The sequence below is a fragment of the Monodelphis domestica genome, chromosome 2 (genome assembly GCF_027887165.1).
Source record: "Monodelphis domestica isolate mMonDom1 chromosome 2, mMonDom1.pri, whole genome shotgun sequence".
NCBI lineage: Eukaryota > Metazoa > Chordata > Mammalia > Didelphimorphia > Didelphidae > Monodelphis > Monodelphis domestica.
In genome coordinates, this window is record NC_077228.1 from 110,451,877 (window position 1) to 110,466,269 (window position 14,393).

Genomic DNA, 14,393 nt, shown 5'->3' on the forward strand with positions numbered 1-14,393 from the left:
AGTCTTTCCCCTCTCTAATCCATATGCCACATAGTTGACAAAATTATATTCCTAAAGCACAGATCCAACCATGTAACTAACTTAACTCCCCTGGCCAAGGATCTCCAGTTTCCCTATCTCCTATAAGATAAAATACAAACTCTAGTCTGGTACCAGTCTACTAGCCTTTCTAGACTTATTTCATCTTACTCTTCTTCGTTAAGTTAATTCACCATTCTCTCTCTCCTGCCCACAATCCCCTTTGCTTAGAAAGCCCTCCCCTCCTTCCCTCTGTGACTCAGAGTCTAGCTTCTTTCCAAGCCTAGCTTCCATGTTGTTGCTGACCCTTTGTTTCAGAAGAAGTCCAAAGATATCCCAAGGGTGGTTGATATCTTGCTGTGTTGGATTTAAGTGAGGCAGAGGGGCACAAAGCCATCAGCCTCAGGGGATGACCTTGGTATGTGGCCTCTTAAGGACTCCACAGTGCCTGCTTCAGTCAATGGAATGAACTGTGGTCATCTGTCTGAATTTCCACTGAGGATCCCTCACATCCTCAGGGCAGACATCCTCCTAACTCCCTGAAGGCTTTGAAGATGTCAGTTACCCTCACCCTGGTTGAGCCAGCATAGGGATGGTCTTACTGGAGTGTGGCTGCTGCACATGACACAGCTTCTTGAAGCTCCCGGTGAGAGTTGTCCCCTCCTGCGGAGGCCTTTCCTGACCATTTTAGAGGTTAATGCTCTCTCCCCCTCCTCAAGCCACCATGTACTTTTCTGTGTAGATACTTCATCCACAACCTTCCCCTTTCAATGGAGTTTTTAACAACTTGAAGACAAAGACTGGATTTCATTTTATTTCTGTACCCCTGGGTGCCTAGTAAAGTGTCTTACAGAAAGTGGGTGATTAATAAATTCTGAATGAACGAATGCCAGAAGAAGGGGCTGTAGAGAGACCTAAGACTGGGCTGAGAATTCATATATACTACCAGTTTCCTTCCTCCTTTGAAACCTCAGAGGGGAGTCCAAACCATAACCAAGTGACTAGATGGATGAGGGAGGGAAGAATTTGTTTCAGATTATCGAACTTGCCCGCGTCACAAAGGCAGAGTAAGCACCCCCTTCTCTTGGCAAGTCACTTAACTGCTCTTCTGCCTTGGAACCAATACACAGCACTGATTCTAAAACAGAAGGTAAAGGTTTAAAAAAAAGAAAAGAATCTTCTCTCAGATTTTCCAAAAGATGGATGTATCTACACCAACCCTGAGCATCACTGCTCTGGATTTCTCCCCCGTCCTCCCACCCAACCCTCAGAGAAAGGAGGCAGGGTGCAGCTGCCCTTGCAGCCAGGGGTCCTGGCTCCAGGAAGCTGACGTGGTGGGTCAGCTCCCCCACCCACCTATTCTGACAACAGGGAAGGGCCCGAGGGACTCACCTGTTTCCTATTTCCCAGGGATTGACCCTCCTTGGGCAAACAGAAGCTTTGCCAACCTTAGCACCACCCACAGCCAGACTCACCCCCCCCCCCAACTCTCTGCTACGTAAAATTAATTGCCGTTCTCCAACAAACATTAATCACCCCACCTTCCTCGTTCTCGGCCATGCTCTCTGCCACCACAGCTGCACCCAGCTAGGTCCTCAGCCCTTGGGGGGAGGGGGGCACTTGGAGCTTGGGGCAGGAGCCTCCTCACCCACAAAAGAGTCGGAGAAAGGGAATGCTACCTGCCCCTATCCCTCCCTGCCCCCACGTTCTGTACCTAGCTCCCCGGGGATTGGGCCAGGTGAAGATCTCATTGAAGAGTCAAGTAGGAAAGGAGACACAATCCTGGCCCCGCTTCTGTACCCCACAGTTCTCTGGTTGCCGAGCCCGCCCTCTCAATCTCTTCAAAGCCATGATTTTTAGTTCCAAAGGGACTTTTTTTCTTTTTTGATCCTACCATCAAGGCAAAGATCGAATGACATTCCTCAGTGTAGGTACCCAAGTCAGGCCCCTTTGCTCAGTCTCACTGAGCCTTTTAGAAGGGATAAGCAAATGATGAGTCTATGACAACCTCAGAGGTACTCCATTGCTACCCCAAATTACTTTCTTTTCTCTTTCTCTTTTCTAGTCTCTCTCACTTTTTTGGTAGGATGAGTGCAAGATTTATAAATCAGGAAGATCAGAATTCAAATCCTGCCTCTTCCTCAGTTTCCTATCTGGGGAAAAAACCAAATATCTCAGTCATTCTTTATCTAGAAAAAAATGGGGGGTGGGGACTGGATGGCTCTTAAACTATGGATTAGATTGGATACTCTGCCATTAACTAGTTGTATGATCTTGGCTAGGTCACTTGACTACTTCAAGCCCCATTTTTTTTTTCATGTGGAAAAGGAGGAATTAAAAAAAAAAAGAAAATTAAAAGGGGAGGCTGGCCTTCACTATAACTTGAGGTTCCCATACCTTTTTTTTTTTCAGGCATTAGTGAACTTGAACTGGAAAAAAAATACACCTTTACTTTCACTAATCTCTTAAATTTAACATTTTCTTTCATTATGATTTTTTAAATTATTCTGAAAAAGAGGTAGTTCCATATGAATTCACCAAACTACCTAATGATCCATGAAACATGGATGGACATACACACACAGGTTAAAAACCCCTGTCTAAATTTAAAAGGCATTTATTTAAGTACCTATTTTGTGCTAGGCACCCATTCTAAGCAATGGGAAAACAGAGTCCAAATAAAATAAAAATAACCCTGCCCCAATGGAATTCATTCTCTAAGGTCTTTTCCAGTTCTAACAATCTATTGATCTAGAGGGCCAGTCACTCCAATTATTCAACATTTATTAAACATTTGCCATCTTGTTTTATGCCATTTTCTTTTTATTTCCTAGTTTTAAAAAAATTAACTATCTTGTCTTTGGTGGTTTATGGGAAGTATTAAAAAAAATTCTGGTAACCCTAGGTGCCCCAGAGGTCAGGTTGGACCTGTCAGTAGTAAAAATCAATGGGTCAAGCCCTGTCCTTCTCCAGAAGAGGCAAGAATGCTCGTAGATAAAGAGTTCAAGGATTTAGCTAATAAGTATGGTCTTTTTCCAGTTCTGGAGTTATTTGGTTTGTTTTTTGCAAATGGAACAAATAAACTGGAACCAAGGAGCTCCAAGCTCCCCCCAAATAGATAGATCTACTTGTACACATCACTCCCTGCCTCTCCAAACTAAGTCTGGGCCCTGAACAGTCACTGTCTAGTTCAGGAACTCCAGTTAGGCTAGGCAGAGAGATACAGAAATAAATTCCAAGCTTAGTATTTAGCCAGTTCCCAACTTCCCTAGCCCCACAATCCATGTGCTTCTCCATGGTTACTCATTAAGCACCTCCATTTTATGAGCCAGCATTCTCAGTTTGAAAATAGGGGGCTAAGGACTCATTCATCTAACTCCTTGCCCCTTTCTCTTAGCCTCAGAGACTATTTCTGTCTCAAATGCAGCTGCCTGGCTTCCCTTGTAATGCTCTGCCCATCTGGCAAACAAAAGATCAACAGGAAGACAACCAACTCAGGCTTTCACCTGGAGAGGAAGGAGGGAAGAAGTGGGGTAAAGGGAGGTGGTGGGCTGGCCTGGGGTGGGAAGAGACAGAACAGGAAGGGAGAGAATCTGGCTGACCAGGGGGGAAAGAAGAGAATTTCCATTGTCTAGCCTGCTCATCTAGACATCCTAAAGCCCCATCCCTTCCAAATACAGTTTCCCCAGGCTCATGGAGCCCTGAGGGGGCCAAAAAAAAGGCCCGGAAAGAAATTTTCTACTCCAAAATCTTGCACCTCTGCTGCTTGCCACCACCACCACCAAACACACAGCACCTCCTGGTCTACACAGCAACTTCCTCTACTCTGAGGGGGGAGGAGGGGGGAATACTGAGGGCCAGAGAGACCAAAGGACAACCAAGTGAGAAATAAAGAAGCCTTGGCCTCCACGGTCTCTTGCTCCAAGCATCAGGACCTCTGGTCTCCCCCCAAGAACCAGGTCACAAGGAAAGGAGAGGAGGAGGAAGCTAGCAGTGTGGGGAGACTCGCCCATTCAATTCACCATTCAGTTAAAGAGATCCTCTTCGACTGGATTTCCCCAACTAAACCTTCCTCCCCTGTATCTTCAACCAGAGAATGAGGAAAGGTCACTGGGTAAAGGGAATACGATGGATCTAAACTTTCTAAAACTTCAAAATGTAGTGTCAGAGCAGGGGGGAGGAAGAAAGCCTATGTAGCCCTAGGGATGTGTGGACAGGTAAAAAGAGGTCATTGAAGGCTTTCTGAAACACAACTGCTTTGCTGAACTTAGACAGGACAGGCGGGTAGCAGAAATAAAAGCTGAAGTGGCCAGAGGGATGGGAAGGAAAGAAGACTGTATACATAGGGTGCCATTCCTGGACCCTGGGTCTTCCAAAGCCTTCCTTCCCCAAGACACATCAAATGGGCAATCCCCAGCTCCAAGCCTCGGGCACCCTGTGCCAGGACACCTCTCTGTGCGATCACAGTGGAAAAGGGCTTTCTTCCCTTCACCCTCTCTTTCTGTAAAATTTAAGGGGAAGGGTCCTAAAGTAACGAAAAGGAGGGGGAGAGTTCCAACTGGACAGCTACTGCCCTCTCCCATTTTCCAGGGACTTGGAGGGGTAGGGATGGGACCCCAGGGACATGGAAGGGTGGGGATGGGAGAAGAGGGGGAAACATCAAGGGAAGCCAGAGTCAGAGCCTAGGGCTCCAGGAAAAGAAAAGGGAAGGGAAAACTGACCAGTCCTAACTAACCCAAGAGATTCCTTGAGTCATTGCCCCTCTGAAAGTCCTCCCTTGAGGGAGCTCTCTACAAGGCTCTCTCTCCAATTTCTCTTTCTTACCCTACTCACTTCACCCCCCTCCAAAAACAAAAACAAAAAAACAAAAAAACAACCAAGAAACTCACTCCACAATAAAAATTCTCTGTGGCAGAGAGCCTCGGCCAGCAGAAGTCCAATCCATTGGCAGTGATCTCTAAGTAACGGCTCCCATTTTATAAAGTGATTTAAGGTTTAGAAAAGTTGGTGGTCCACATATTATGGTGTCCTTTTTACAGGTGGGGAAGCTTAGAGTTTGTGAATGGTGAAGTGATTTGTCCAAGGTCATCCAGCTCCACGTTCAATGTTCTGTCCAGAAAAGCAGCTGGCCTCTGGACAGCTAGACCCTCCCCACCTCCCACCCCCCTCCCCTAGGCTCCTCAGGCCACTTCACAGTAGGGCTGGACTTCCAACTCTAAACCTCATTCTAGCCCCCAAACAGCCACCCCAAGAAGAGATAAACCCCCCACCCTACACTGCCAAAAAGGGCCCCCCTTTTCAAAAGCACCACACACCGCCTCCTTCCCCGCCCCCTTCCAGGGTTCGGAGGCTGGGGATTTAGCGTTCACCCCGCTGAGCTGCCTTTTCTTCGCCAGGGACAGGGAGGCTTCTGCTCAGCGGCCTGTCAGGGGAGAGCGAGGGGGCTGCAGGCCGGGATACAAAGGGGGATTAGGGAAAAGCCTCCCGGCCTGCAAAGTAATCCATCAAACTCTCCCCCCGCCTGCCAGCACCGGCCCCTTCCCACTCAATGCTCCCCTTTCCAGCTGCTCCCAGCCTCCCACTGACCCCCCACCCCCCTGCTCCTGGGCCCTGTCAAGAGCAAAGGGAATCCTTGGGGCTGAAGAGAGAGGAGAAGAGGACACAAGAGCCACTGGGAAAAGGGCATCGGATTGCCTGCCTCCCTCCCCTCCCCCTCGATGTGTGAAAACCCAACAGGTGGCAGCAGCTTGGAGGAAAGTTGCTTTTGTCGCCCTGTCTGAGAGCCCAAACCCAGCCCCTCAAAGGAAACAAATGCTGGGGAAGGTCTGAGGGGAGGGTGGCAGGGGCCTTCCCGGCTCCTCGGTTCTCCCTCCTTGGTCACTGCTCTAAACAGAAGCCAAGAGGTGATGAGATTAAGATGGGGACATAAGTCATACTTCGGTACTAGACACCCTCAGAATTCAGACTACTTTAGGAAGTCAGATTGAGTCAGGGTCTCCAGAGCCCTAAAACCACACACAGAACCCCCTACCTCAGTTTCTCCCTCTGCCTAGAAATGAGTGGTAAAAGCTGAAAAAAGAAGGGATAGAAAAGAAAGACAAAGTCTTTGCCTTTCTCCTACCCCAAGGGCCTTCCAACTCCTCCCCACTCCCCCCAAAAAGGATCGGAGGCTTCCCCAACATCAAAAATGACAAAAATGTCCACTCCCCCCTTTCCTCCTCCATTCACTTCCCGTGGCTCCCAGCCTAGGAGGATGTGGGGAGTCTCAGGCCAGTCCTAGAGGTTGGATGGAGCAGATAGCCTCCAGCCACCAGCTGGCCAAGAAGCCTGAGGTCCTGGACACTGCTCCCTCCCCTCCCATGGGAAGGGAGGCCGGCGGGGAAGTCTTCATGGACTGGGCACTTTGAAGGGCTCAGCCACGGAGCTATGCTATGGGAGCAAGAGAAGGAGGACTGGTGAAGGGAGACAACGAGTTGAGAGAGGGGTTCTCCTTGGTCTTGGCTTACCTCCCCATCACCTGTCTACTACTCTCTGCTCAGGCACCAATATAATGCTAAGGGTCAAAGGGTACTTGGAATTCTTGGGGGGAGGGGGAGAAAGGACATCTGGGGGCAGAACCCCCCCCTCCACTCCCTCCCTCTAAAGCTGGGCTCTTTTCCCAGAAGAGGTCAGTAGCCAAGTGCTTTTTCCATTTATGCAAGAGAGAAAACTACCCTGAAGGCCACAGTGGCAGTTCCCAACTCTCTCTCTCTCTGTGTCACACAAACACAAACAGCCTGAAGTTCTCCACTTACCCACCCATGTGAAACCTGAACACCCATAGGGCCAGTCTCTCATCATTTCCCAGGAAGGACATCCTGGTGCCCTTCCACACCTCCCCCACCTGAAGGGGGAAGATCTACTCCAGGAACCTGCCATGGAGCTGGTCCGATGAGTCAATTCACAGGTCACGCTGTCCAGAGAGAGAGCACAGGATTGGAACTAAATGAGAGGGCTGTCAAATGAGGGGTTGGGCAGGAGGGATAATAACCCCTTACACACACAGGGCATTTACAGCTTCCAAAGCCATTTCACATCCTTGATCTCCCAATGGGGTGGATGTTACCCACCTCACTTTACAGATGAGTAAACTAACGTTCAGAGAGGGTGACTTGCTCAAGTCAACAGAAGAGTCTGGGTGATCTTTAATAAGGTCCCTTCCAGCTCTAAAATTCTCTGATTCTAAGCCCAGTTCCATTTAGAATCATTTGGCATTCAACAGGACTTCAGTTAGAACTCACTCCAAGGGTGGGTGGAGAATCCTTAAAGAGAGACATACTCTAGGTTCTTTCCCACCATCTCCCAATAGGAGGTAGGCTAGGGCCTAGGACAGCTGTCATGAGATTCTACCCCATAACTATCGGCCCTTCGGGAGCTATTGAAATCCTCTGAATCTTTGTTTTCCCACTCAAGCCCATCAACACCCACCTGGAAGAACGTGGCGACATATTCAAGTCTCCAAGTACTGGGGAGCATTTAGATGGTGAAGTGGATGGAGTGCCTCACCCAGAGTCAGCAGATTCATCTTCCTTTCTCAAGTTCAAATCTGGCCTCCAACACTGACTAGTTTTATTACCCTGGGCAAGTCACTTAACCCTATTTGCCTCAGTTTCCTCATCTGTAAAAGGAGCTGGAGAAGGAATAGCAAAAACCACTCCAGTATCTTTGCCAAGAAAACCCCAAATGGGGTCACAAAGAATCAGACACACCTGGAAAAGATCCTTTTTTCTGTTTCCAAAGAGATTATACCAGAAACCTGTGCATTGTGGTAGGGTACAAAACCACGTATCGTGGGGGAAGGAGTGCTGGACTAAACAATATCATTACTTTAACGAGATGAGGTATAGATAATTTTTTTAAGTATTCAAAGTGGTATCTAGATGGCATTAGCAGGCTACAAATGACCAATAAGGTATCAGACAGGAAGAGTCAAGGTAAAGGATAACATTAGAGAAATATCAGAGGAGAGAGGGAAGAGTGAAAAATGAATAGCCTTTATGCTCCATATCCAAGAGAATTCAAAAAAGGTGCCCAGAAACAAAATGATGAGAGAGCATGGACCAAAGTTATGTATAGATGGAGGGTCATCTGCACAGATGGAGGGAAGACCAATACTGATCCAGTGAGATAGTAAGAAAACAAGACTAGGAGTCAGGAGGCCCAAGTTCTAATTATAGGTCTACTACTAACAAGTCATATGATCCTGGGCAAGCATACTAAAAAAGCACAGATATCACCTTGCTGACAAAGGTGTGAATAAGTCAAACCTGTGGTTTTTTCCAGTAGCAGTGAATGCCTGTGAGAGTTGGACTATAAGGAAATGTTGACACTCTGGTTCTGGAGAAGACTTTTGAGAGCTCACTGGTGCAAAGAGATAAAACCAGTCAATATTTAAAGAAATTAAGTCAGACTTTTCACCAAAAGGTCCAATACTGAAGCTGAGGCATCAAACTTTCCACATAATGAGAAGATTCCCTGGAAAATCCCTGATGTTGGAAAAGATTAAGGCAAAAGAAGAAGGGAACAGCAGAGATTGAGATGGATAGATTATGTCAAGGAAACAACAAACATGCACATGGACAGGTTTGGAAAGATATTAGAAGACAGAAGGGCCTGGTGTGCTATGTCAGTGGGTCACAAAGAGTCACAGTACTGAACAACAAATCATACTCTGAGCCTCAATATAATGGTGGTAACAATAGTTAGCATTTACGTAGAGCCTACTTACTACATGCCAGGTATTGTGCCGAGGGCTCTACAAACAGTATCTAATTTGATCCTCACAACATCCTGGAAGACAGAAACTACTATAATGCCTATTTTTTACAATTAAAGAAAGTGAAGTAGACAGCGGTTAAGTAACCTGTCCATGGTCACACAGCTAGTAAGCGTCTAAGGACAAATTTGAACTCAGGTTTTTCTGACTCCAGGGCTGCTCTAGCCACTGGACCAATAGCTGTCAAAAGTACTCACCTGTGAAGTGGAAATAATGATACCTGCCTTTTTTAACTCACAGGATTATCATAAATCAAGTGAATACTTGGGGGAAGAGGGGAGTAGCTTACTATACAAGTTTAAAGGAGTATTATTATCACCACCATTGTCTGTTCGCAGTTGTGGGTAGATAAATGGGGGCATCTTTTAAAATTTCTCATTATGTTCTCTGATGCCTCCCTGCCCTATTTTATCCAAATGCTCCCCATCCTTTAAATTTAAATCCAAACTCCTCTGGAACATTTCCTGATCATACCAGTCCTATTCATCTCACCTCTGAACCCTAGAACTTTTAAAAGTTACCACATCATTTGGTCCCTAAAGGCACACTGACTGTTCCCTCAGGTGCATTAACCTTGTCTCCTCCAAGTTCCTTGAGAGCAATTACTATATCTTACTGTTCTTTGTGTACCTAACACAACGTTTGGCATTCAGGAGGCTAACATATCTTGTATCTGATACCATATCTGACAATTAATCCTTACAGAAGTACTTGGGATGGAGGGCAGGGACAGATCTAGAGTACTGTGATTTCTCAGCTGCTTCTTTGCCCAGTACAAGCCCAGCTGGTAAAGAGGAGGATTGCCTTCCAAAGCTAGTTTGGACTCTCCTTTTCGGTAAGAGCAGTGAGTGACTGCTTGGTTTCCTGTGATGTTTACCAGCTCAAAGTACGCCTGTGATAAGAGGCATAGAGAAGAAACAACACGGTGTGTGGTGGAAGAAAAGGGAAAGAGATAGTTGCTGTAGGAACCATTCCCATTTATTAGGGCATCTAGACAGAAAGGAACTGATCTTTGGAAGTGAGGGAGACCCTGGAAAAGAAGAAGATGGTCTCCTTGTCTTCTGGCTCAATCCCACTCCCTAGCTAGAACAGTTTGGGATGGTCCCAATTCAGAAGCACCAAGTCCTCCTAAGTCAGGATCCTCCCTCCCTGAGGGTTATAGCAGAGGATGAACAGACCAAGACAGAGGGGAGTAAGGGTTCTGTAACCAACCCCACACAAGTAACATTCCCAGCTCTCCCCACCCTCCACCCCAGGCATACTTAATACACTGGACAAAGCTCAACACATATATTTCTATTGCTGGGAGCAGTGGTACCAACATTCAGAGAACGGGAGCTGGCACCAACTGGTCCAGTCCCCACCCTCACATCACTGGGATCAGAGCCACTGGTTGTTAGAAGAAAGTAAGACTGAGTTTTAATTCTGGACATGAGAAAGAGTAGCAGAGATGAAGGGATAACTAGGGAAGAGACAGCAAGGGAGTTCCTTCCCTCTCATGCATGATTTTATGTATATGTGTGTGTGTGTATATATACATATATGCATATATATATATATATATATATATATATATATATATAGAGAGAGAGAGAGAGAGAGAGAGTGTTATAAATATGTTACTGGAAATAAGGTTATTTTATCCATCTCACAATTCTACATGATGGCTTGAGCCCAGTTTAATCAGGACAGAAAAGGAAACTGAGGCACAGAGGTTTGAATCACAAACTTTTAGAGCTGGAAGGACCTATTAACACTATCTAGTCTGACTAATTCACTTTAGAGATGAAAATGATGGAATAGAAGGCATAAAGTAACTTGCCCAAGGCTATATAATAGAACAGATTCAAACCTATATCCTGGGATTCCAAATCAATGCTCTTTCTGCTTACCCCAAAACTAGCCCACTGAGCTCACCCCTTTCATTTTACAGGTGACCAAACAGTCCTGAAGAATAAATTGTATGAGGCTGTGGAGCTTGTGCAGAAAAAAGAATCTTTACTTAAAAAAAAAAAGACATCATCAGACAGGAAGACAGAATTTATCATTAGATAAAATTAAAAAAAAAAACAACAGAATTTCTTGACTGAAAGATGATGATACGACCACAAAGAGCCCTCACCTATATCATCTGCAAAAGTCCTTGAGCATTCAGGTGCATATTAACAACACTCAGGTGCACTGTATTTGAGGTGTTACACAGATCAAGTTCTGTCCCTTTGGGGCAGAGCCAGAGACTTGGCCCTTAAGCATCTCTGCTCTCCATCCACCACCTAAGCCCTCAGTGTGGAAAGGGGGTTCAAAGGAGGCAACTGGGTTGGGCAGTGGATAAAGCACTGACCCTAGTCAAGAAGACTTGAGTTCAAATGTGAGCCTCTGGCACTAACAGGGTAAACCTAGGCAAGTCATTTAACCTCTGTTTGCCTTTCCTTATTTGTAAAATAGAGATAATGACAGCACCTATCTCCCAGAATAGATGTGGGGATCAAATGAAATAATATTTGTAAAACGCACTTAGCAAAGTCACTGGCTCATAGTAGGTACTTAATAAATGCTTATTCCCTTCCCCCTTGAATGAGATCATGTATGCAAGAGACATATAAACCATTAAACGCAAAAAAAAAAGCATTATCATCATGATTACTTTTATAACACAGACTCTGAACCCAGAAGTGGCAAAGATTTAAACCAGATTTGTGCTAGGCCAAGGATTAAAGCTGGGCTCCTAAGGTCAGTCCCTCGGGCTAGTTGGTGGTGCTGTTCAGTTGTTTTTAGATATCTCCAACTCTTGTGTGACCCTTTGGGGGTTTTCTTGGCAAAGATACTAGAGTTATTTGCCATTTCCTTATTAGGCTCATTTTACAGATGAGGAAGCTGAGGAAAACAGGGTTAAGTGACTCACTCAGAGTCACATAGCTAGGAAGTGTCTGAGGCAGCATTTGAGCTCAGGAAAAAAAGTCTTCTGGACTCCAGGACCAAAGCTTGATCCCTCTCACCACCTAGAAGCTAGCTGTTATTATTAAAAGGGTAAGGGGGGTGAGGTAACACCAGGGTTCACAAGGCTTTAGCCAGAAGACCCAATCCTAAAAGAACCTAGAACACCAACTAATTATATGCATATAGCTCTGGGTTCTGTGCCAAAGTAGAGACAACCAGGTGAAGGGTGGGAAGAAGATTTGATCCATATAAAAATGGTGTGCCAGCCAGAGAGCCCCACTCATCCCTCAGCTGCTCAAGTGACCTGGAAAGAGACTTCTCTGCTCTGTTCCCCCTCCCACTTCCCTTCTGGGATTTCTCATTTCTTCCTTTTTCCCTCAGTCCTGCTCATTACTCAGAGAAGACAGAAGGAAAGAGCTCATTACACGTGTATCATGAGTATATAGGAAAACTCAGCCACACATATACACATACACTCAAATTGAGGCCCTGTGCTTCCACAGCTGTATTTTTCATCCACAGCTGTATTTTTATCTCCAGACTCATCCTGGTGACTCAAACTTTATTCTCCCAGAACCCTCCTTCAGGAAAGGAAAACCAGATTAGAGTATGTGTTTGGGGATGAAGGTAGAGGGGAAGGAAAAAAGTGATAGTACAAATTAGCCAGACCAGTTAGTCAGTTCAACAATTCCAGATTGCCAAAACAATAAAAGATTGCTTCTAACTTCCTCAGGTTTCTCATTGCCTCCTTTGCCCATCACAAATCTTTCTAATCCTTGGACATTCCCAATTAGGATATCAGTCCTCCTTCCTGAAGCCAATGAGCACACCTTGACGGTTCTCTAAAGTTAGCCAGATCCAAGATAGGCAGAAACTTCTTTCTTGAAATCCCATCCAATGCCATCTCTCAGTTTGGGAGAAAAGTGGATTCACAAGCTCTGACCCTCTTCCAGGGGAAAGAGTAAGAACGAGCCCAGTATCAGGGCTATTCTTAGTCTGTGTCAACAGCTGAAGGATGATCCCTCAACCCAGGTACCCACTAAGCCAAACCCCTCCTCACCCCCAACTCCAAGCCCCTTAAAGGGTAATGCACACCTCACACCTCTGGGACCCGATAGCCCTAGGGGAAAGGGTGAGGAGGTCAATAACCACAGTGAGGTGGGGCGGAAGGGTCGTCCTCTATAGCAAGTGGAGGCTGGGGGGGCGGGGGGGGGGGTTAAAGATGAAAGTTCACCCTACTCAGGTCACCGCTGAAAATAAGGAGAAAGGTGAAGCCTAGCACCCACACACATACACATCCCCCCCCCCCAACTCTTTCTGCAGGACTCTCCAAAACTACCCTCTTAACCAATTTAAAGCCAGCTGGCTAAGGGACTGTCCGCAGGGAGCAGAAGATTCCAGGATGCACTTTGCCAGATGCACCTGCCCCGGGGCCCCTTCCTTGATACCTTCTCCATCCCTACACGGACACAGAGGCAAGCAGGGGCCGGGTTTCCTCGGTTTTCTTTCTCTTCGCATCCCCTCATTCGGACCTCCTTTTCCAGAGACGGAGCACGAAGCTCAGCAAACGGCTGGGCTCACTCCGAGGCCCTTTAGTCTGAGCAAGATCCTAAGGTAGAGTACCCTTCTCCACTCAGGTGGGTGCGTTCTCCCAGGTGGTACGTCCAGAGGTGCTCCCTGGGCGTCAGCTCCTCAGAGGCACTCGCCTGCAAGGGACCCCTACAGCTGCTGGGACGCGGCGAAGTTCGAGGGCGGCTAACGAGCCCCTTCCCCAGCTCCCCCAGTGCCCCGTACTATGAGCGCTCGCGGTGACTCATCCTCCCCCTTTCCGGTGAGGCAGAAACAAGAGAAGAAAATAAATGCAACTTTCCAAAGAAAACTCTGACGCGGGAGGTTGCAACAGGAGCGAGTGTGCAGCCGGCCAGCGCCAGTCCCCAGGGAGGCGCCCCTCCGCCCCCCCCCTCACGGCCCGGCCTGGAGAGTCCGGGACCCGGGGTGCCTCCTAGCTCTCCACTGAGGGGGGCCGCGCACCAAGGGCGCCCAGTGCTACTCTCGCTTCAGCCCTCCGCAAACAGAGGAGCCGGCGGCTGCTTGCAAACACGGCGGACTCCCTCCAACTCCCCGGCGGGGCAGCGGTGCGGAGCAGCCCCCCCAGCTCGCGGGGGGCAGAGCACGCGCCTCCGCGGGAGTCTGGGGCGTCCCTTTCCACTCCCCCTCCGGCCCGGAGACCCTGTCCCCGAAGAGAGCGCGAGGCGCATTCCTACCTGGCCCTGGCGCACGGCTGTCACCTGGGGCCCCGCGCGGCGCGTGCAGAACTGCCCCCCTCCCCACCCCCCCACGCGCGCCAGCCGGCGGCTTTTAAATCTCCAGGTTACACTGCGGGAGGAGGGAGCATGCGCGCTGAGGCCTCCGAGGGGGGCGGGGCGAGTCGAGAGGCGGGGAAAGGTGTAGGGAGGGGGCTTAGCGTGTGGGTGGGGCTGCTAGGGAGAGAGGGGAAGAAAGGGGAAAGGTCCAGACTGTTGCATCTGTAACAGCTTGTGGCATGACCCTATAATAACTCAGGGCCATCAAACCAGCGCTGCGCCCCGAGCCTACCCCGTACTTAAACTGAACAGCGCGTCTG

General features: G+C 47.8%; 1 protein-coding gene across 3 annotated transcripts in view; it reads right to left on the bottom strand.

Annotated features, from left to right (window-relative positions):
* SLC45A3 (solute carrier family 45 member 3) overlaps nucleotides 1-14,133 on the bottom strand; it is a 29,681-nt gene extending 15,548 nt beyond the window's left edge. Inside the window, exon 1 of one of the 3 annotated variants that reach the window (XM_007481265.3) lies at nucleotides 14,035-14,133. The gene's annotated coding sequence lies outside the window, so the exon portion shown is untranslated. Of the gene's footprint in view, nucleotides 1-7,127; nucleotides 7,388-13,218; nucleotides 13,534-14,034 lie in introns of those variants that run through there. The other 2 variants (XM_007481266.3, XM_001371984.5) reach the window with 2 other exon arrangements.
* Nucleotides 14,134-14,393: the final 260 nt, after the last annotated feature.